Genomic DNA, 22452 nt, shown 5'->3' with positions numbered 1-22452 from the left:
GCTGGAGATGTTCATTTGTAGAGATCCAGATGTATCTTCCTGCGTCTCAGGCTGATTCCATGGATGTTCCTACTGGTCTGGTACCTATCCAGCTCAACTCAGGGGACTGGCTGAAAAAGGGGTCCCCTACTCCACCGCCATCTTAACCTCCCACCCGGAACAGAATTCTGTTACCTGCTACCACGTGGATGAACCACAGAAACATTTTGCTACATGAAAGCAGCCAGACACAGAAGCCCATATGGTGTATGATTTCATTTACATGAAATATCCAGAAAAGGGAAATCTAGAGAAACGGAAAGCAGACAGGCAGTCGCCGGGGGCTGGGGGAGGGGGAAAGAGAGTGACTGCTAATGGCTACTATGTTTCCTTTTTGGTAATAGAACTGTTAGGAACTCCATAGAACTAGTGCTCTCACAACACTGTGAAGGTACTAAATGCCACTGACTGCACTCCTCAAAATGGTTAATGATGAATTTCACCTCAGTTTTTTTTTTTAAAGATAGGAGGTAGGTAACTTTGTATAGTCAAGTTCAGCCACTAGAAGGAAGAAGGGAAAGGAAGTTTCCTGAAGGAAGAGGCAGGCGGGGGCAGGTGGAGAAGAAGAAAGTAATAAATAGGGAGATTTGAAAAAGCAGACTTGGGCAATCGGAAAAGAGAGAAAGCACTGTGAACACAGACAGAAAACTAAGCTGGGCAAAACTGCCTGACCGAAGCGCTCTGGGGACCTCCAGTCCCAGACACATTCTGAGGATAAAAAGGAAGGAACTCAAGTCCCCCGAACACCTACTGTATGCCAGGCACTGAGGTGGGCTTTCTACATCCCTTGCCTGAACTGAGTCACGGAATCACAGCTGAAGAGCTTGGGATCTGGAATCAGATTGCCTGGGGGAAATCATTCAGCTCCACCATTTGCTGGCTCTGTGGCTTCGGGCAGGGACCTTAACCTCTCTGTCCCTCGGTGTCTACATCTGTAAACGGGGATGATAATCATACCCGCCTTCTTGTAGTGAGGATGAAAGTAAGTGATCTCTTTTACAGTGATTGTTAGCATCTTTAAATCTTCAGACCAATTCTGCAAGGTACTTTTATCCCCATTTTACAGATGACAACACCAAGGCAAGACCAACAGGCAATCTGAAATTCATACCTGTAAAGCATTTAAATAAGTGAGCAACAACTCAGTTACAGAGGTGGGCACTGAGGCCCAGAGACAGTAAGTGGCTTACCCAAGGACACAAAGCACCAAAACCAGAACCCAGGTCTTGACTTCTACCTTGACCTCAACCACTTTCACCATGCTTCCCCAGCCCCTTGTCTCCTGGGATGCAGACCCATAAGGTGTACTCACAGCTCACCCCCACTTCTCGCTCCTCCTCTGCAAAGTCACCCATACAGATGACCCAAGGCTTCCACAGGCCCCCGTGAATGGGCAAATGAAACAAACACTGAGAGGAGATTTTGAGCTCACTGATTTAGAAGGAAGACATACTGACATGCAAGAAGGAATATGACACTATCTTTGATTCTGCCACAGACTTCTGGTGACCTACACTCCCCAGGCACAGTAGAGCCCTACCAGTCAACCAAGTGGTGGCATTAACTGAACACCCTACACTGAGAGTAGAGCCTTCTCCCTCCTCTTTTCTGAGGAGCAGACCCAGGCTGGTGAGCCTTCCACAGCCTTATTCACCGCTCCCCTCCTGCAGAGATGTGTTCCTGTTTCCCTCTGCTTATGCTGATGACCCAAAACTCCTCCTTCTCTTTGAGAACTACCACTAGTCCTGAAACTGTGGCTCTAGGCACAAGGATCCTCTTTCAGGCCCCCAAGAAAACCAAACTATGAACACTACCCTCAATGCCATCCCAACTCAGCCAAAGCTGCAGCCATCACAGCAGTGGTCCACTCTGAACACTGGATTCTTCCTATTCAACACCTACATTCACTGAGGTCACTAGCTGCATTTACCTAAAACTTCTAAATTCTCCCCAGCAAATCTACACATAAACATCACTCCCACATTCACACCAAAACACACTCACAAATATTCTCTTCCCCTCTCTCCAAGTCCCTCTGTAACTGCCCCCCTTAAACCTGTCTCCCACTCTATCAACTTCAGAATAACTCCCTTCACCCTCCATGGGAACACTCAGGGGTTATGTCCTAAAATGCTTCCTTGCCCAAAGCACCTTGACTTCCCCACTTCCACACTGTAGCCATCATAAACCAAATCCCCCCAACCCCAAGCCCTAAATCACAGAAAAAGCTGAGCAGAACTCAGNCTCCTAGGGCTGAGCAGAACTCAGGCCACATTTATTTTTTTGCAGTGCTCAGTATGCACTCACAAAAAAACGTAAAAGTGCCAGAACAAGGTAAGATCTGTTGCAGGGTGCTTTTGTTTCCCTCTTGTCAGAGTATCACTATGACTCCATCCATAATCCTTCATGTGGAATACAAAAGGCCAAAACCCAAATGGAGGCCCTTTGTGATGAACACCAAAGGTGAGAGCCAGGCTCTGTTCCTTCATCCACGCACCTGGTTGCCCCTCCTCTCGCCTCTCCCTTCAATGCACAGTGAAAAATAAACAGAACTGCTAGATTCCTCCTTCTAAAACATGCTAATATTCACCGGGACCCTGGCAGGGACAGGTGGCACACTGAACCAGGGGAACTGAGGACAGTTTAAAAGGGCTGTTTACAAGCATGGGGGTGGGGGGAAGGGGAACCAATAAGGGAGGTAAGAGTCCTGAGGCAGTAGCAGTGGGACAGGTAAGGAAATGGGCTGAGGGGCTGCGTCTCCACATCTCCATCTGGGGCTTCCTAGAGGTCAAGGGCCTCCACGGGTGGACCTGGAGGTCAACCTCCTCCCAGAGGCAAGGCAGGGTGGAGATGAGCAGGCCGGGGTCTGCAGGGGCACACAGAGGACCCTCGGCACAGAGCTCGTGTCCCATCACTGCTGAGAGCCTGTGAATGTGTTAGGCACGGCCCAGCATGGTGACCAAGAGGTTTACGTTCAACTGCCCCCAACATTGGGAGCTCTGGGGCTTGAGGGCCTCTCCAAGTCATCCATTTCACCAATTTTAAACAGCAGAAGGATATATNTGCTGAGAGCCTGTGAATGTGTTAGGCACGGCCCAGCATGGTGACCAAGAGGTTTAGTTTCAACTGCCCCCAACAGTTGGGAGCTCTGGGGCTTGAGGGCCTCTCCAAGTCATCCATTTCACCAATTTTAAACAGCAGAAGGATATATGCACACAGACCCCACATCTGAGATTTCCCTGAGCCTCAAACAAAACAAGGTGTCTATATTCCCAGCCTAATAGTTATCTTCCTGCTTCACGGAACCTCTGAAGCTAGGACCCTTCAGCTCCCTTGATGACCTTCAGCTTCCAGGCCTTCTTCCAGACTTGCCACTCAGCCCCTTTCCCGTGGCACCGCACTGCACCAGACTCTGGGCCAGGTGCCGAGGACACCCAGGGCACTTAAGGCGCTCACAGGCATGAGAAGCAGGAAAGAACAGGACGGTGCAATGCGGAGAGGTAGCCAGGAGCCACTCCGCTCCAGGGGCAGGGGTGTGCGAGGACATGGTAAACGTGGGGGACAGGGAACGAGAGGCTCAAGGGGTTCAAGGGTGATTTGTAAGGGAACAGTGGTGGAATCACCACCTCAAGAGGGACCCCGTGCAGGGACTTTATGCTGGCCGACTCTAGTTATTACAATACTGACTGAGCTCTTAACTACTGGCCAGTTTTGGTGCTATAAGGGTTCCCTTCCACATCTCATTCAAGCCTTACAGCAATCCCAGGAGGCAGGAACTGTGTGTCCCCCCAACTACGCCCTGGAAAGGTGAGGTTCCTGACCCAGCATCTTACAGCCAGGAAGCCTAAGATTCCAGCGCTGGCCTCCCTGGCACAGAGGCTCCACACCTCCCCCACTCCCGGGAGCACTCAGCTGCCTTGTTGGCCGAGTCTCTGCTGAGACCACGGAATCCACGCACTTCCAGGCCCGCTGGCCACCAACCCCTGCCTGCCGCGGGCCTCAGGGCCAGGCTCTGTCGACCCATTTAAATGGACTCAATGAAGAAGGCTTCTGCACTGCTCTTGGAAACAGCAGAGTTCGTGGGTAAACTCGCAGAGCCGCCTGGATTTTAGCGAGTGACAAATCTTCGGGTTTTCCATGATCCATGTTTGGTTTTTTAGGGATGGATAAGTGACTGAAGAACACAATGGGTAACAATAGATGCTTTATCCTTCTACAACCAAGCCCACACACCATATGACAATAGTTATTTTTACCCACTGACGTAATTAACCAAAATGTGAACTGCTTCAAGCGATTTTTTAAATCAAATAGCGTTTTATGGGGGATTTGGTACATTCTTCCAAACTCTCAGTTATTTCCCATGTGAAAATTACCCAACAGCTCCCTATAAAACCGGTCCCTGAAAGGTAAATCATTGATCATGAAAATGGTAGATGGGGTGGGCTCTCCCTCTGAACCCAGGAGCCAGGCAATAAACATCTTTATGGGAAACTCCCCAGAAGACAAGTGTGGTGTTGTGAGGTAGCCTGAATACCTGGCATCCACTTCTACCCTAGAGTCCAAAAGGCAAGGGACAGGCAGGCCACCAGGCAGTATGGCAAAATGCTACCACAGTACAAGACATCAGACCAAGCCAGACTCACCCTGCCTCTATGTGACTCTCTGAACTTGATGCTGTCATCAAAAGGGATTGTGGAGGGCCGCCTGGGTGGCTCAGTCGGTGAAGCATCTGCCTTTGGCTCAGGTCATGATCTCAGGGTCCTGGGATGGAGTCCCGCATCAGGCTCCCTGCTCAGCCAGGGAGCCTACTTCTCCCTCTGCCTCTGCCCTTCCCCCTGCTCATGCTCTCTCTCTCTTTGACAAATAAATAAATAAAATTTTTTTAAAAGGGGGGGATTGTGGAGAAGGGTCAGCATCAACCAGAATTCCGTGTCCCAAAAAAGCCAGGGGAGGTTTTGATGGAAGGGATGAGCACGAGCCAGCCTGCGAAGACCAGCGGGCTCACCTCTCCCCTCCTGGGACAGATGGAGCCATGATGAACTCTTCCAAATGCACATAGAAAAAAGTAACCAGAGGGACTATTTTGGTGAGGCTATGTGAACTCTGAGATGCAGAGCTGAGGAAATCCCAGGCCAGAAGTTTCCATGGGTATTTTTAGCAGCAGGATTATTTTTCAAAAAGAATCTTCTGAACAACTACATGTCCAGAGCTCCACATTTCATACACATCTATCTATATATATATATGTACATGTGTGTATACGTATGCATGGATACAAGCAGCTTTTGTTATATGTTTATTTTAAGGTTCAAGTTATCTCATTCTTATTTTGATGCAAAACCACATTAGGACATTTAATTCGTGTTCTCCAATGTATTAAAATTTGGTGTAACATGTATCTGGGCAAGTGTGTTCATTACAATTTATCATTTCAAGCACAGCCAAATTGGAAAGCGGAGAGGGCGTTTTTAATGAAACACTATGGAACCCCCTGACGCACCTCAAGGAACACAGTTTGAAAACTAGTGATCTGGGATGCCTGGGTGGCTCAGTTGGTTACGTGTCTGCCTTCAGCTCGGGTTATGATCCCACGGTCCTGGGATCAAGCCCCACATCAGGCTCTCTCCTCAGGGGGGAGCCTGCTTCTCCCTCTCCTTCTGCAGGTCCCCCTACTTGCGCTCTCTCTCGCTCTCACTCTGTCAATAAATAAATCTTAAAAAAGAGAGAGAGAGTGAGAGTTGGCAAGCTCCAGACCCCTGTCTAAACCCTCTCTCCACATTGTATGATAAATCTGAAGGTCCTAAATTGGAGTTCCATTGTCCAAATCCAGCCCTCTGACATGTTTTATTCAATCCACAATGGTTTTTGCTAATCCACCTCCATTAGAACATTTCCTATTTTCCCCATTGTGTTTTCCAACTTTATGGATATATAATTGACAAATAAAAATTATATTTAAGTGTGTGTGTGTGTGTGTGTAGTATAAAACATGAAAATAAGGAGTCTTAACTTAGATTTTTTTTTTAATCCTAATTTTTAGCCCCTAAAAAAAAAAATCTGGCTTTCTTATCTGGTGACATTCAAGCAATTAATTGGATCGGAGTGTCAGCTCCTCCTTTTGATAGGGTAAGTCCTAGGAGTTCACCACCACTCCCAACTATTGTCACCTCAATGCTAAGGACAATGTCAGTTGCCAAGCAACATGGTATCTACACTGTTCATTTTTTCTATCAAACGTGAGCATGTGAAAGGTCAAGAGGCACTGTGATTTTTCATTATTTGGCCCATTCCACTTACTTACATTCCCAACTACACCTGAAAACATTTGAGTTTCTATTGATCAAAGTGCATCTTGCAAAATTCATGGGTTGCAATTATTAAAGAACTGTTTACTTTGTAAGTTTCTCTCATAGGATAAGATCTCTGGCCAATCCCAGATGTGAATTATGTGCATGATGTGAATATAAAATGCACCAGTTTGCCTGCTCTAAATTCTCTGCTCACTCTTGCTCCACCTACCCCCAATGCCACCACCCCCCCCAAAAAGAAGCAAAAACAGGCTGATCCTTCAGTTGAATTTAATTTCCTACTTTTAAATCTGAGTAATAAAACCACTCCAAAAATCTTACCAACCACCTTAGAGTATGGACAAAAATAGCTCATAGCCACCACGTACCAAGTGCTTGCTATGCCCGGGCCAGTTCTTCATGGACTCCTCCCCTTCCTCACCCCACCCAGCTGGGTGTATCTATAATCTATGCCTTCCTGACTCCCCAGTCTCCCACATCCGTTCCCCTTCCTCCTAGGAGAGGACCAAAGATCAGGACCAAAGATCACAAGCTCTGCCTTCCGCTGACCACAAAAAGCTAAGGGGTCTCTCACTATCTATTCACTCTGGCCAAAAAGCCAAGGGTGGATCCTATCTCAGAGGCCAAAGGGCCAGTGGTGATTTACATAGACCCAGATGCCTTTCATGCCCTCTTAGAACCATCCTGAAGTAACCCTGTGTTCTTCCAAGGCTTTGCAAACAGAGGTTCCCACGAGCCAAACCACCACCCCTCTGATTACCACTGCATTGTGGCATTGAGGACAGAGAACAGGGTGGGGTCAAAAATCAACAGGACTTGGGGTCAGGTTTGGATGTGAATCCTGGCACCACCACATCTCAGCAAGGAGTCTGAAGGCCACACTCCTTGAGTTCTTTTCACCCGTAAGCTACCATCTCCCCTGCAGGATTGATGTGGGGATTGAGGGGCCCATAGTAGGTCCTGTATACACAGCAGCAAACGTCACTCCTTTAGAGGTGGGAGAGCACAGGAATTAAGAGAACATGCCCTGGAGTCCAGGCCTCCCCATCCCCTGTCAGCAACACTAATAACCATACCCACCTGAAGCAAGGTAAAATATTGACAAGTACCGAACCCGAGCAATGGGTCTATGGGAGTTCATTTGTGTATGTTTGATCATTTTTATAAATAAAAAAGCAAATGGTATAAACAATATTTACTGTTCACAGCTTTGCCGTGACAAGTCTGCAGCGACATAATCACCTACAATGAGTGCACAAAGTGAGCGATCGGTACAATTACAATCACTCACAGGAACTGGGAGCAGAGGATCTGAGAGGGGAGGCACAGGGAGGGGTAAGCTGTCTTGCAAAGAAAAAGCAGAACCAGAAGATATTTTCTGCTAACACAGAAGCAAGAACAGCAGAGAAGGGCAAGCCGGCATCTTGGATTCTGTTGTGTGATGAGAGGAACTTGAGCTAAAATTCTCAGTCTGGCTGCCTTCCTGGCTCCCGCTTCCCACCCCAGACTGAGCGGTGCGGAGGCCACGGAGAGAGACTCTCGGCAAACCCACGGTCAACCCCACTCCCCACACTGCGGGGGAGTGTACCCAGTTTAGCAGAGAGCAAGGACTCAGGCCCCACTTCTCTCCAGGTGCCAGAACAATCTCGGGCTGGCCTCAAAAGTCACAGGTGGTATTAACAGATCAGTCCTTAGAAAGATTTTTTGGCCTACAATATTCCCTTCTAATCAAAAAGTACATCATGAAAACATCCAGACAACACAGGAAACTTCAACTGTTTTTGTTCTCCTATCAGCTTTTAACAATAAGCTAAATAGAACCACCTCCACCACCACCCCCCCAAAAAAGTCACAAGGCAAAGCCATACCATCGTCCTCTCTGAGAAATTGATCTTTGATAAAATGGCACCTTGGCAATCACCTGGGGCAGGTACTATCAAGCCAGCAATGCCACAAAGTAAATACTTTAATCTGACATCCAAGCATTGAAAAGAAAACCCTGAGTCATAAAGTCCTGGATTATGGGAGAGCTGGCCCAGCAGAGCCTGTCCATGAATTATGAAGACAGAGATGGGAAGTGACAGGTAATTTTCAACATCTCATAAAGCCTAATGAATGCCCTAAATTAGAGGTCAGCAAAATATTTCTGTAAAAGGCCAGACAGTATATATTTTAGGCTTCACGGGTCATATAACTGTTGTAGCCATCAGCCACAGGCAATGCGTTACCTAACAACCGTGGCTATGTTCCAATAAAACTTTATTTGTCAGCATGAAATTTGTATTTCATATAATTTTTCACCTGTCATAAAATATTATTCTTGTCTTGAATTTTTTTTCAACCATTTAAAAATGTAAAAACCACTCTTCGCTCACAGGCCACCCAGAAATAAGTGGTAGCTGGATCTGGCCCATGGGACCGTAGTTCGCCGACCACTGCCCTAAATCACATATTTACCCTAGACGGAGCCGCAGGCTTACAGCAGGTCGGAACATGAGCCTGTGGTCTGGGTCTGGGTCTGTGTCCTGGTTCCAACAATTACTACCTTGAACGCTAAGCTGAAGTTTAATCTTCTCATTTGGAAATAGGGATTACAACAGTTCCCTTGTCAAACGCGTAAGAGAATTCAGTGAAATAATGCCTGGCACAAGGCACATGTTCAAGAGGGGATAACTTGATCATAATTGCCATTGTTTCTTTGCTTTTGGCTAGACTTCAATCAGCTCAGTGTTAAGAGCACAGGATCTCCCGAGGCTAGTCTGAATTTCCCATTGGAAGTCTTTCGCTGACAGGACATGGGAAGGAACAAAATTTCTCTGAATGAATACCAGGTATTCAAAAGAGAAAATAACTTGTAATACGGGCCCATAGGTGACAGAGAATGGTGCCTGGAGGTCAAAACACATTGGCCACAGGGACACCTGGCTGCCTCAGTCAGTGGAGCATGCAACTCTTGATCTCAGGGTTGTGAGTTCGAGCCCCACATTGGGTGTAATTACTTAAAAATAAAAAAAATCTTAAATATTAAAAAAAAAAAAACCACATTGGCCACAGAGCTGCTTCTCAGAGTAGCTCCTCTGGTACCCTGTACATTTGCATTCCCTCTCCTAGCATCAGGCAATTTATTTTTCCACACGTTTACCTTATCTCCCTACTTAGATGTTAAACTCTCTCCTAAGGTAAGGGAAGTCCCACACTTCACACCCACCCATGCCGAGCACAATGCCTTCCCACAATGCCTTTGCACAATGCCTTCCCTGATACATGTTCGTTCAGCACTGGCCAACTAGTGGGTTTTAACTGGCTCTCTGGGGCCTGACACCGAGCTGGCCTGGCCATGAGTGGGTAAAGCCGAGCAGACAGGTGTGAACTTGAAGGCCTCAAGAGGAAGCAACTGAGATATATGAGGTCAGTCATAAGGTAAGATAAAATCTTAGAGAGGACCTGTACCAGTCTGCCTGTATTTCAAGTTGAGGAAACAGAGGCCCAGTGAGGTAAAGTGCATTGTCAAACTCATCCATTCACTCCACGTTCACTGACTTGAATTCTCTCTGCCAGGCTCCATGATCATTCTAGGGCACAGAGATAGAAGTTCCCCAGTCTCGGGGCGCCTGGGTGGCACAGGGGTTAAGCATCTGCCTTCGGCTCAGGGTGTGATCCTGGCGTTGTGGGATCGAGCCCCACATCAGGCTCTTCCACTATGAGCCTGCTTCTTCCTCTCCCACTCCCCCTGCTTGTGTTTCCTCTCTCGCTGGCTGTCTCTATCTCTGTCGGAATAAATAAATAAAATCTTAAAAAAAAAAAAAAAAGAAGTTCCCCAGTCTCATGGTGCTTGAAGATGAGCAAGGGAGACAAAGCAATGAACAATGGATTTTTTTTTCTTTGTTCCTTTAGGTGGAAGCACTTAATTTGGTGAGGATATCAAGTTCTTACATTCTACCTCTCTCTGCCTTCCTCTGAGCTTTTCAACATACACACCTTATTTTTAAAACAACAGATGTAATCAATGCCTCCCATAAAGGAAAATGTGAGTCACAAAGGCAGAAGTCTCATTTCACGTACATTTTTCCCCATACCGACAGACCTCACATTCTCTGAATGATCTGAGCTCCCGTCCCCTACTTTGACTCATGCGTCTCCTACCACCTTCTTAGAAAGCAAGAGCTGTCTCGCTCCCCCCTTTCTCCAGTTGATTCCTGCTCATCCTACCGGGACAGCTTCGCCTAAGTCCACCTTCAAGCACGGCAGGCGCTTTCCTCTGTGGGTGTGCTCAGCCCCCGCCTCACCTCCTGCGGCTCATGACTATATGTGTCTCCCGGACTGGCTGGGAGCTCTGTGGGGGGAGGGGACTCTATAACTCATGCCTAGCACAGTGCCTGAGCTGGCTGGGTGCTGGATAGCTGCATGGTAAGCAGTGTGATATGCAGAAAGGATGAGCGAGGGGACAAGGTCTAGGCTTGAGAACTGGATCTCCTCTGGACAGCAGTAAAGAATGGAAGAGAACACTCAAGCCAAGAAACAAATAAAATGGCAAAAGAGCACACGGAAGTGGTTCTCACACTTGGGTAGGTATCAGAACTGTCAGGGGAACTTGGTAAAAATACAAAAGCCCAGCCCTGTTCTACTTCAACCAGCTTGGGCCTCTACGGGAGGCTCTCTACGGGACTCAAATCCCCTCCAAAGTGTTGAGAACCACTGGATGAAGGTATTTTAAAGGGACAGTAAGAAAAGATGAGAGTCCCCTCTGGTCCGAGCAGCCACAACCTAGAAGCTCCCAGGAAAGCGCTCAACAACTCCAGAGGAATGAGCTGGGAGTTGGTTTGGTTAGAGGAAAACTCAACCCAGAATAAACTGAAGACATTCTTTAATGGTCTCTAAACGAGGGAGGGCCTGGTCTTCTAGAATCCGGGTTGAGCTTTCCCAGTGGGTTCTAGTTGATCTACAACCACACTAGACTTGGCGAAGGTAGGCCAAAGGGAGAGGGTTTCCCTCAGAAGTACAGCAAATTTCTGGCAGTTTCTTCCAGTTCTCCCTCCAACAAATCCTAGAAAGAAATCCCATCAGCCCATGTGGGAACTCGGCTAAGAGTGATCTTCCTCCCTGGCCAACAGCTTGCAATGTTTTCATCCCAGGGTCAGGAAGACCAACACTGTCACTCAACATTGAGGAAGTCTTTCTCCTGCCTGTTGACCAGCACCACCTGTTCACACAACACATTATTTGCCACATCCAAGGATCCCTGGCCTTTCCTTGTGTGCTTTCGGGAAACAAAATTCAACACTTAGAAGACATGATGGATGTGAACATCTTCTGTATACTGCAGTGACCCGGGCCGGTGAGTATATTGGTGTATAACACCAATTCACATTTTCTGCGGGAAAACAATGCTGCCTGACCTCCCATGACGGTGGCAAGCGAGCACTTCCCTCATGTCCTGTACAAAACTGATGCTTAATAAATGTTAGCAGCCTATATCCCAAAGGTACACTCATCTTCAGAAGTAGCAATATTTGGCTTTGGACAAAAGAGACACACACACACACACACACACTGGTATTTTACCCAGTTGAAGATGATTATTAACTATTAATGATAATTACCACATTGTACGAATAAATTGCATTATATAAAGAGTGACTCGCTTCCTAAGTTTGCATTAACAAAGAAAAAAGCTAAAATTCTCAAAGTCTCATAAGTCCAGTCCATCTTTCTTTGCCATCTAATAAAACACTTTTTATTTCCTTTCATGGGCTTAAACTTCACTAAAAGGCAAATTGTCTGAGGGCATGCCTCTGAGACAACAGGACTCTGTGTGTGCTCAAATAATCCCCTGTTCCAGTTGACTGTTTTCTATTTTTCTGAATAGACACTATACAGAATCAGGAATCAGAAACGGTCCTGTGATCTCCCTAATTGCTTCCACAGACAAGTCCAAAATGGGTAAATTTTTTCAAAGACACAACTGATTCAAACCCCAAATGTTCCTCAAGGAGCTCTCAGGCTTCTCTCCCACAATGGTGGGGACTCTCCTCAGCCAGCCCTCACCCCAGGGCTGGGCAAGAACCCAAATGGCAGAAAGGGCTCCCCCTCCAGACAGGACCCATCTCCACCCAATAAAGGCCGGCACTCAGAAGAGGAAGCAGGAAGTCGAAGACAACATGTTCTTGGGCATCTGTCCTCTTGTTACCCTGAAGCTGACCCCAAGTCTGATCCAGATTCGAGCGTTTGGGGAGCCACGGTGCCACCAGCAACTTCTGCACCCCAACAACATCCTTAACGGCCACGTATGGACTGCAAATCCACACAGCCACGACAGCAGATGCCACAAACCAGCCCGCTCAATCTCGGATTTAACAGATCTCAAGACAGGTCAGGGTCTCAGTCTTCCCAGAATTTTACGGGGATTCTCCAAATTCCTTTTATCAGATCTGCAAGGAAATAGGCAGGTCCTGTGAAATCAAAAGGTAGACCAAACAAGCCCAAGTAGAGACTGAAGTCGTATCAGTAAAGAGCAAAGGGTCCAAATTCCCAACAGGTTTGACATCAGACAGACAGCACTTGATTTCAGCCATCCACCTCTGTCAAAGTTACTTCCCCATTCGGTAAACTTAAAATGCCAGGAATACCTTATTAGGGTACTCAGTAAGCTTGATAAAATGACTTTCTTGCCATTTTTTTTTTTTTAAATCAAGATAAGCAGCTCCAGGAAGGTCATTTTGGCAAGATCTTTTGGTGGCACTCTATTTGGGCTCTCAGAGGGGATATTCTACTCTTAAATGTTTTAACAAATTAAATACCAGGGAAACAATTTTTACTTGTTCCTCACTGTTCAAAGAAAAATTTCCCTGCTTGTACTGTGGCTTCTGACATCCTGCCAAGTTTCAGACACTGAAATATGAATGGGATTAAAAAGGATTAAGACAGAGTAAATGTTATTAACAGTTCTTCTATTGCATGCATCTATCTTACTCAGGAACCAATGACCCACCAGGGAAAAAGAAGGACTGAGCGGGAACTCGGCTCATTCAACACCTGCTCACTCTGGATGGCAAGGTCAGCAGTTACTGCTGGGCTCTCTCCAGCCGCAGTCGCGTGTCTGTCAAAGGTCTGTACCGTTCTTCTTGACACATAATCAAAGAACACTTCATCAAGGATCATCAGAGCTGCGGGAGCTGTTAGCAATGAGCAGCTTCCCTTTGTATTATTTTAGGAGAGCAAAATCCTCTTGACAAATCATATCTTATGTGAACCCCAAATAAAGCCTGATACAATAGATAACATTATTCGTAAGCCTTAATTTTAAAAGTTCAAAGTTACAGCATTTACTTATTATGGGGCATCGTCTATTTTTTTTTTTAAACAGTGACTTGGGCAAACAAAAAAACCTGAAATCATGTGTTACATCCCATCCATTTCTGGGTTCCATTCGGTTGCACAAAATCAATAACATCTGATTCACATAGATGCACAGCTGTAAATGGTCAAAGTTTAACAACTCATCTCCATTAAACAGAGAGCAGAGGTTTTATTCCTAAGGGCATCATTTTTTTTTAAAGTTAAGTTGACAGTACAAAGGAGCACAGGAGTAGCCTCCAGTGTTAAAGGTTTATTTTTTTTTTTATTTTTTCCAGCTTTATGGAAATATAATTGAGGGTTTAAGGTATACACGTGATGATTCAATACACGTATGAATCACGTACGAGATGGTCACCACGATAAGGCTAGCTAACACTCATCATTTCACACAGTTACTTTTGTGGGGGAGGAGAACATTTGAGATCTACTCTCCTAGCAATTTGAACCAAACACTTCACAGAACTCCTGAAACATTTCACATAATTGTTTCCTTGGAAGACTTTTAAACTAATCGTCTATATATGCTAATTTTATACAAATTCTACTAAAGGATTAAAACAAGGAGGGGAGGGATACTCCTTTATTCTTTGTTTTTTTTTTTTTTAAGATTTTATTTCTTTATCTGAGAGAAAAAGAGAGAGAAAGCATGAGGGGGAGCAGAGGAAGAGGGAGAAGCAAGCTCCCCGCTGAGCAAGGAGCCCGATGCAGGGCTCAATCCCAGGACTTTGAGATGCAGGGCTCAATCCCAGGACTTTGAGATCGTGACCTGAGCCAAGGGCAGACATTTAACCGACTGAGCCACCCAGGCGCCCCTGGACACTCCCTTATTTTATGAAGCCAATATAATCTTGATACTGAGACAAGGACAAATAAGCAAGAAAAGTTACAGGCCAACACTATACGTGACCAAAGATGCAAAAATCCCAAATAAAATATTAGTGAAGACGAATCCAGCAATGCGTAAAAACAACAGTATCACGACCAAGTTGATTTATCTAGGGAATGCAGGAATGGCGTAGAGATAGAAAATATATGTCATTTATTACAGTATCAGATTAAAGGAAAAAAAACACAAGGTCATCTCAATGCAGAAAAAGGATCTGGTAATATTCAACACTCATGCATGAAAAACTCTTAGCAAATTCAGACTAAAAAGAACTTCCTTAACCCGATAATGGCAATCTACCCAACAGAGCAGGCAGTGTCCTGAGCCCAGGTGAAACTGGGGAGGATTCCCTTTAAAATCAAAACTAAGACATTATTTATCAACTAAACCTTAATAAAACTGGGGGGAAAGGGGGACCGAGACCAAGACAAGGATGCTCAACCACCACTTCTATTTATATAGCAGACAAGAAAAGGAAACACATAGATAGGAATTAAAAAGAAGGAAATAAAATTCTATCTACTTACAGAAAATAATAAAATTGCTGTATAGAAAAAAATTTCAATTCACAGACACATTGCTAGAAATAATCAGAGAATTTCATTTAGCACAGTTACTAAATCAAATGTGTTTCCACATACCAGCCATAAACAGAAGAGGTGACTTTTTTTTTAAGTTATCATTTATGATAACAAAAACCTAAGGAACCTAGGACTGCATCGATTAAGCTCTGTATGGAGCTAATTATCAAACTTTACTTAAAAGACTTAGAAGAGAGATACCATGTCCCTAGACTAGAAGACTCAATATTGGAAGATGTCCGTTAAGACACCTTGGTGGCTCAGTCAGTTAAGCATCTGCCTTTGGCTCAGGTCATGATCCCGGGGTTCTAGGATCAAGTCCTGCATTGGGTTCCTTGCTCTGCAGGAAGCCTGCTTCTCCCTCTGCTTGTGCTCTCTCTCTCTCTCTGACAAATAGATAAAAAGAAGAAAAGAAAAGAAAAGAGAAGAGAAGAAAAGAAAAGAGAAGAAAAGAAAAGAAAAGAAAGGGGAAAGGGAAAGGAAGAAAAAGAAAGAAAGGAAGGAAGGAAGGAAGGAAGAAAGAAAGAAAGAAAGAAAGAAAGAAAGAAAGAAAGAAAGNAAAGAGAAAAGAAAAGAAAGGGGAAAGGGAAAGGAAGAAAAAGAAAGGAAGAAAGAAAGAAAGAAAGAAAGAAAGAAAGAAAGAAAGAAAGAAAGAAAGTCAATTCAATGCAATCCTAACCAAAATCCAAACGGTGAGTCTTTTCAGAAAGTTGATCCTAGGGGCGCCTGGGTGGCACAGCGGTTAAGCGTCTGCCTTCGGCTCAGGGCGTGATCCTGGCGTTACGGGATCGAGCCCCACATCAGGCTCCTCTGATATGAGCCTGCTTCTTCCTCTCCCACTCTCCTGCTTGTGTTCCCTCTCTCGCTGGCTGTCTCTATCTCTNTCAGTCAATTCAATGCAATCCTAACCAAAATCCAAACGGTGAGTCTTTTCAGAAAGTTGATCCTAAAACTTAAATGGCAAAAAGCAAGGAAGTGCTCGGACCTCCTCCCGAAGAATTAGGTAGAGTCATTTCCTCTACCACCAATTAAGGCTTATTATAATGCTAATCATAACTAACACAACGTGGGGGCACCTGGGTAGCGCAGTCGTTAAGCGTCTGCCTTCGGCTCAGGATGGAGTCCCACATCGGGCTCCTCCGCTGGGAGCCTGCTTCTTCCTCTCCCACTCCCCTGCTATGTTCCCTCTCTCGCTGGCTGTCTCTGTCACATAAATAAATAAAATCTTTTTTAAAAAAAATTAACACAACATGGTACTAGTGCAGCAACAGACAAAGTGACCAATGAAAGAGAATCAAGAACCCAGAGAGAAACCTCCCCACCTACGGAACCTCGCTCTAAGCTCATGTGGCCCTGAGAATCATCAGCAACAGAGGGAAGAGTTCATCAAATGGTCTTGGAAAATGTGGTATCCACAGGGAAACTGTGAAACTAGATCTCTACCATCAAACCATAAACCAAAATCACTTCTGAACAAATAAAAGACATAAATGTGAAAGGCAGTACCCTGAAACTTTTAGAGTAAAATAGCAGAGAGTATCTTTATAACTCCAGGGTAAGAAAACAGTTCATACACAAAACCCAAAAGCATAATCATAAAAAAGAGTGACTGATATATCTGACCCCCTTCAAAACTAAAAACCTCAGTTCCTCAAAAGATACCTTAAAAGAAAGAGATGTCAAGCCACAAACTGAGAGGAGATGCGATGCATCTAGCCAACAGAGAATTAACCTTAGGACATAAAGAGCTTGAATAAATCAATAAGAAAAAGCAAATAATCCAACAGAAAAAAATGACAGAAGGACCCAAACAATATTTCACAAAAGAAATACAAGTGACCATTAAAGATAAAAGTAACTGCTCAGATGAAAGCCACAGAAATACGGATTTGCAAAACTTAAGATCTCTGATCGGATTTGCAAAATTTAAGATCTCTGATCGCATCCAGCGATGGAGAATCCACGTAGATGCATTGACAGGAACTCTTATGCATGCTGATGGAATGGGAACTTGGGCACAATCGCTCTGGAAAACGACTTGGCAATTTTGTGAAGTTACGCTTCATCACGCAATCCCGCTCGTGGGAATGAGCCAGATAGAAACGCTCACTGGGTGGAAACCAGGAGACACGAGCAGGAATGTTCACAGTATCCCGTGCAATGACCAAAAAGAGAGTGGGAAAAGCCAAATATCAATCATTCAGAGGAATGGATCAATACGTTGCAGAGTAACACACCAGTTAACGGTTCGCGCCGGTACAACTGAATTCACTGCAGCAACACACACGATGGATGAATATGTGGAAGACAAGCCTGAGAACAGCAAGTCACAGAAAACCAGGTGAGACACTCCGTAAGAAGCAAAACGAAACAACAGATTGTGTAGTTTTGATGCACGGATAGGTTAAGAGTTTTTATGCTGATAAGTGATCAATATAATTCAAGATAGTGGGGATCTTCTGGGGGGTAGGCAAGTGAAGGGCTTAAAAGGAACACAGGTGAACGAAATAACTGGGTGGTGGGTTCACAGGTGTATGCTTTCTTCCTGCAGATGTAGCACAACTGCATTCTTATTACCAAATACATGATAAAAATATTTAAGCCACTGACACAATTCACTATCATCATCATCAATGAGCATGACAACAGCTAACACTTATTAGGTGCTCCGAGACGCCGGGAGCTTCAGCTATGTGAAGAACTCAAGAAGCCAGGTGATCTGCCCAAGCTCACACCCCAGGTGGGGGGCAAGAGCCAGAAGACAAACCCAGACCTCCTGTGCTTCCACAGACACTTTTTTTTAAAATATTTATTTATTTATTTAAAAGAGAGAGAGCACGCAGGCAGAGGGGCAGAAGGAGAGGAAGACAAGCAGACTCCCCGGTGAGCAGGGAGCCCAATGCGGGGCTCAATTCCAGGACCCTGAGATCATGACCTGAGCAGAATCAACAGCTGGATGCTTAACCGACTGAGCCACCCAGGAGTCCCTCCACAGACACTTTAGAACCACTTGCTTTATTCAATTAGCAGCTAATCATTAGCTTCCAGAAAAATAGTTCTCAGTGTCAAGACAGCAACGGAAAGGTAGGTTACCATCGGTGGTGAGAAACAGTGCCCTTAATTTGTAACTAATAAGCTTGCTGCTAGTTGACTTCTCATCTAAGCAGAGCAAATCCAAAGTTCTCACCAAAGAGTCATCACTTGCACAGTTCAATGGGCCTCCTTAAGGAGGGAGGGAAAGGGGTAATTTACAGCCTGGGAGGGTCTAAATGCAGGGTGGGGGCAAGGAGGTACTGAGAGCCATTAATCCAGAGAGAGAGAAAGGGGAGGGAGAGGGGCAGTAGAGAGGGTAGGAGAGAGAGAACAAGAAAGGAAGGGAGAGGATTAGGAAGTCAGGAGCTGGGTGGAGGCCACTAGCTTGATCAGTTGGTTGGTTTGACAGGGTGGCCACCTGATGAGGTTAGGCTCTGGTCGGGGACAGGACACAGCAGGGCAGTGGGGGAGGCTGCTGGTCACAGATCACAGCGGAGGCCACCTCCCCCTCCAGAACCCATCCAGGAGAAAAGTGAGCCTCTTTTCCATAGGTCTACAGACCTGCATCCTGGTCCTGGATCCAAATACCTGTTCCATCCCTGGGGTCACCTCACCTTGTTTGGGTCTCTAGTCGTTTGTCCATAATCTGAGATTTGTCACTCCTGCTTTCTAACTTCACAGAGTTGTTCAAAGATCCAACAAGATGGCACATACAGCTCTGCAGACCGCACTCTTCAAATATTATGCTAACAACATTTTCCTGTCTGCAAAAACACACACTGAAGACAGCTTTTCAGAAGTAAGTGGCCACCCTCCTCCGCTTGGCAGCGACCCCTCTACCCCACAGCAGTGGCCAGAAGCACCTGCATTTCTGAACAGCACCCGGGGGAGTCCAGAAATAACAGCGTATGCTGCCAAAGCCTACAGCCTACAAGCCTCATAGGGGAGACTCAACCCGACCCCACGACCCAGCAATGCTCCAGGCCCCGCTCAGATCCTCAGCAGGCTCTGCCCACCAGGGGTCCCAGAAAACAAGCTTCGATCTTTCTTGTGGTGGTTGGGGGAGGGCGCACCATCCTCTGGTTGACATAAACCCCCAAGCAAAGAGCGGGAGCTCTCAGAGCTGGCTTCCTTAGACTTGGCTGTCTCACTTAGACTTGCCTTGATAGCAATCCTAAGAAAGCAGGTATCTTTGAGAAATTTTTCCAATCACCTAAGGAACAAAAGGTCAAATCTGGAGCGGAAAGGGAAAAGAGAGTCACATAAACACCTACATGTTTTTCACTTAGGGGAGACCAGTGAGGACCTGCCTTTAAGAAGAGAGGAGTGGTGAGAACAGCTGGTCTGTAACATGCCCCTCAGTCACCACACACGAATAAATAAATAAGACCCATCCTGCCCTAAGGACTGTACACAGTTCTATTTTGGAGCCTAACCTTTTAAACACACATACACTTACCTCCTTAAGAGGTAAAAAATGCAAATTTTAATAAAAAATGCAAATTTTAATAACAATAATGATACAAGAACAGCAAAAAAATGCAAATTTTAATAACAATAATGATACAAGAACAGCAGCCCTTTTACCGAGCTCTTAATATGCCAGAAGAATTTTCCAACACTTAAGTAATCCTAATAATACTCCCATGAGATAAAGGATACTCTTACCTCCATTTTAAAATCAGGAAGTTGATGTCCAAACATAGGACGCGAATTGCCCAAGACCAGACAACAACAACCCCAGGTATTTCTGTACAGTCCCACCTGTCTGGTCCACTCCAAGCCTGTACCCTCCCTCCTTTTACCAAAGAGGACTTTGCTTCGTTGCAGACTGAAGAAACCCTCCAAGGCAAACAGGTAAATGCCCTTGTGGATCACTTAGGGTCAATCTTTGGACTGTGGTCTGATAAACAGCCTCTGGTCTGGGAAGCACTTCACCCCCAACACTCACCCTCTAGAGCGGGGTGGGCTGGGCATGTTTCCGATAAGGCTGGAAGTCATGAGAAGAATACACCAGCAGGATGAAGACTTGGCCTGAGTGATGCAAAATTACAAAGCACTGGCCATATGCCCACAACGAGGCAGAGCCGAGGCAGGCAGGGGTGCAGCTGCAGGGTGCGGGCAGCTGATGAAACCAGATGGGAAGTCCGGCGTAGGTCTGGGTGTCAGGGTGCACCCACTCCGTGGTCTGTGAGGACCACGCTGGCACACGAGGCCGCCCTGGCGCACAGACCTGTCTCTGAAGAAGGCAGCTGTGTTTGGCTCTGGTCGGGGACAGGACACCAAAGCCTCTTCCTTATGAGTGACTTGAGGGGACAAGGCAGAAATGCAAGCCAGGCCAGTATCTGATCAGGTGCTGGGAGCTTCAAGAAAGGAAGCCAGTGTTGGCCTAAGGGCTAGGAAAGACAGACCACCTTCCTTTCTCCCTGAAACTTGGGTAACAAGCGGAGGTAGGAGAGAAAAATGTGTGTGAGGAAGAAGGGGAAGATCCAGGTCATCTGGGCATTTGTTCATTAGCTGAAGACAAACCAGGTGGCAAGTGCCACCCATCACATGGGATACAAAGACAGTGTCTGCTGGGGCGGCCCTCGGGAGCTGCTCCCACCTGACACGGGGCCATTCAACAGGCTGTAAATTAACTGGGCCACTCAACAAGCCGTAAATTAATGAGTTTCCTTGACCCACTAAGACTAGGGAGTGGGAGGAGAGGACTGAACACCTGCTTTGTTTAAAAATGTGTTTTCCGGGACGCCTGGGTGGCGCAGTCGTTAGGCGTCTGCCTTCGGCTCAGGGCGTAATCCCGGCGTTCCGGGATCGAGTCCCACATCGGGCTCCTCTGCTGGAAGCCTGCTTCTTCCTCTCCCATTCCGCCTGCTTGTGTTCCCTCTCTTGCTGGCTGTCTATCTCTGTCAAATAAATAATCTTTAAAAAAAAATGTGTTTTCCCACGTTTCTCCTGAATAATGACAGCCAATATTTATTGTGAGCTGGCTATAAAGCAACACTGCTCCAAGGATCCCATAGATATAGATAGAGATAGAGATGATAAAGATATATCTGGGGATATACTATAATTAGCCCCATTTTACAGATGGGAAAAAAAAGGCACTATACTTCAGTGGCTAGTACAGTAACTACAGGACCCTAGAACTAGGATGTGACAGGGCCAGGCCTGGAGTCCCCTCTGCTCTATACCTTCCATAAGAATTCCTTTCATTCCCCGAACACCACCAGGTGCCAACACCATGGTAAGCATTTCGCATTTATTTCCTCATTAAACCGTCACAACAGCTCTTTGAATCAAATGCATCATCTCCATTTAGTAATCACACATGTACAGTATGACATCAACTAAATCTTCTTAATGCATTTAAAACAATATTGAAAAAAACACCAAATCATTAACAGTGGTCTCCTCAGGTAACTTGACTATAGGCCAAAAAAAAAAAAAATTTTTTTTTTAATATGTTCCTGTACTTGCCAAAATTTCCACACGGGGCATGGCTTCCTTTTACAAATAAAAAATGTCTCCTAGGACATTTGGGTATGAATAACAGCCACAATTAAAATATTCAAAGTAGTTCTCAAACACAGCAGACAGATCCTGGCTGCCCAACGCACTGACCAGGTCTGACAAACAGTCCATCTCTGACATGAGGAGATACAGCATGTTACCGGAATAAATAAGAGACAAGAAACCTACACACAGTTCCTAAAGCAAAACATGTCAGCTGACTTGGCTGAAGTCCATACAACATAAATTTTCTTAATATGACACGCCAGGATGGCAACTGCATTTGCTGAGATCGCCCCAAGCCAAGCACAACCAGCCTTAGTATAGAAGCTGCATGTGATTCCTGCCCTTGTGCACAGACAGGCCCATCGTGGGCATCTAGTTCATCCATCCTGCAGGACACAACAGACTTACGAAGAAGACACTCCGATAACGTGCAGAGAGAGAAGACTTCAAGACTAGGAACAGGGGGAATCCCAGCAGTGAGAACCGCCATCTATGGAGTGCCTGCTGGGGACCAAGAACAAAGGTAGGTATTTTTCATATGTCACTCTGCCCAAGTCTCTAGGATAAGCCAATGGCAGCCAGCCAGTGACATTTGGGGCCACTTGCCAAGTTGCCATGCTTCCTTCATCTGTGAACATATGGAGTCACTAAACTGTCACTAGGAGAGCATGGTACGGCTCGGCTCAGGCCAGGGCCATTCCATTCCCACAGATAATTTATGTCAGTT

The 22452-nt window shown here is 45.8% G+C and overlaps 1 protein-coding gene across 1 annotated transcript in view; it reads right to left on the bottom strand.

Moving 5' to 3' along the window:
- The window catches only part of PTPRJ (protein tyrosine phosphatase receptor type J), a 119967-nt gene that overhangs the window by 79473 nt on the left and 18042 nt on the right, over positions 1 to 22452 (bottom strand). The window lies entirely within an intron of this gene.

The sequence above is a fragment of the Ailuropoda melanoleuca genome, chromosome 16, assembly GCF_002007445.2.
Source record: "Ailuropoda melanoleuca isolate Jingjing chromosome 16, ASM200744v2, whole genome shotgun sequence".
NCBI classification, from domain to species: Eukaryota; Metazoa; Chordata; class Mammalia; order Carnivora; family Ursidae; genus Ailuropoda; species Ailuropoda melanoleuca.
This window is presented reverse-complemented; position numbering and strand designations above follow the sequence as displayed.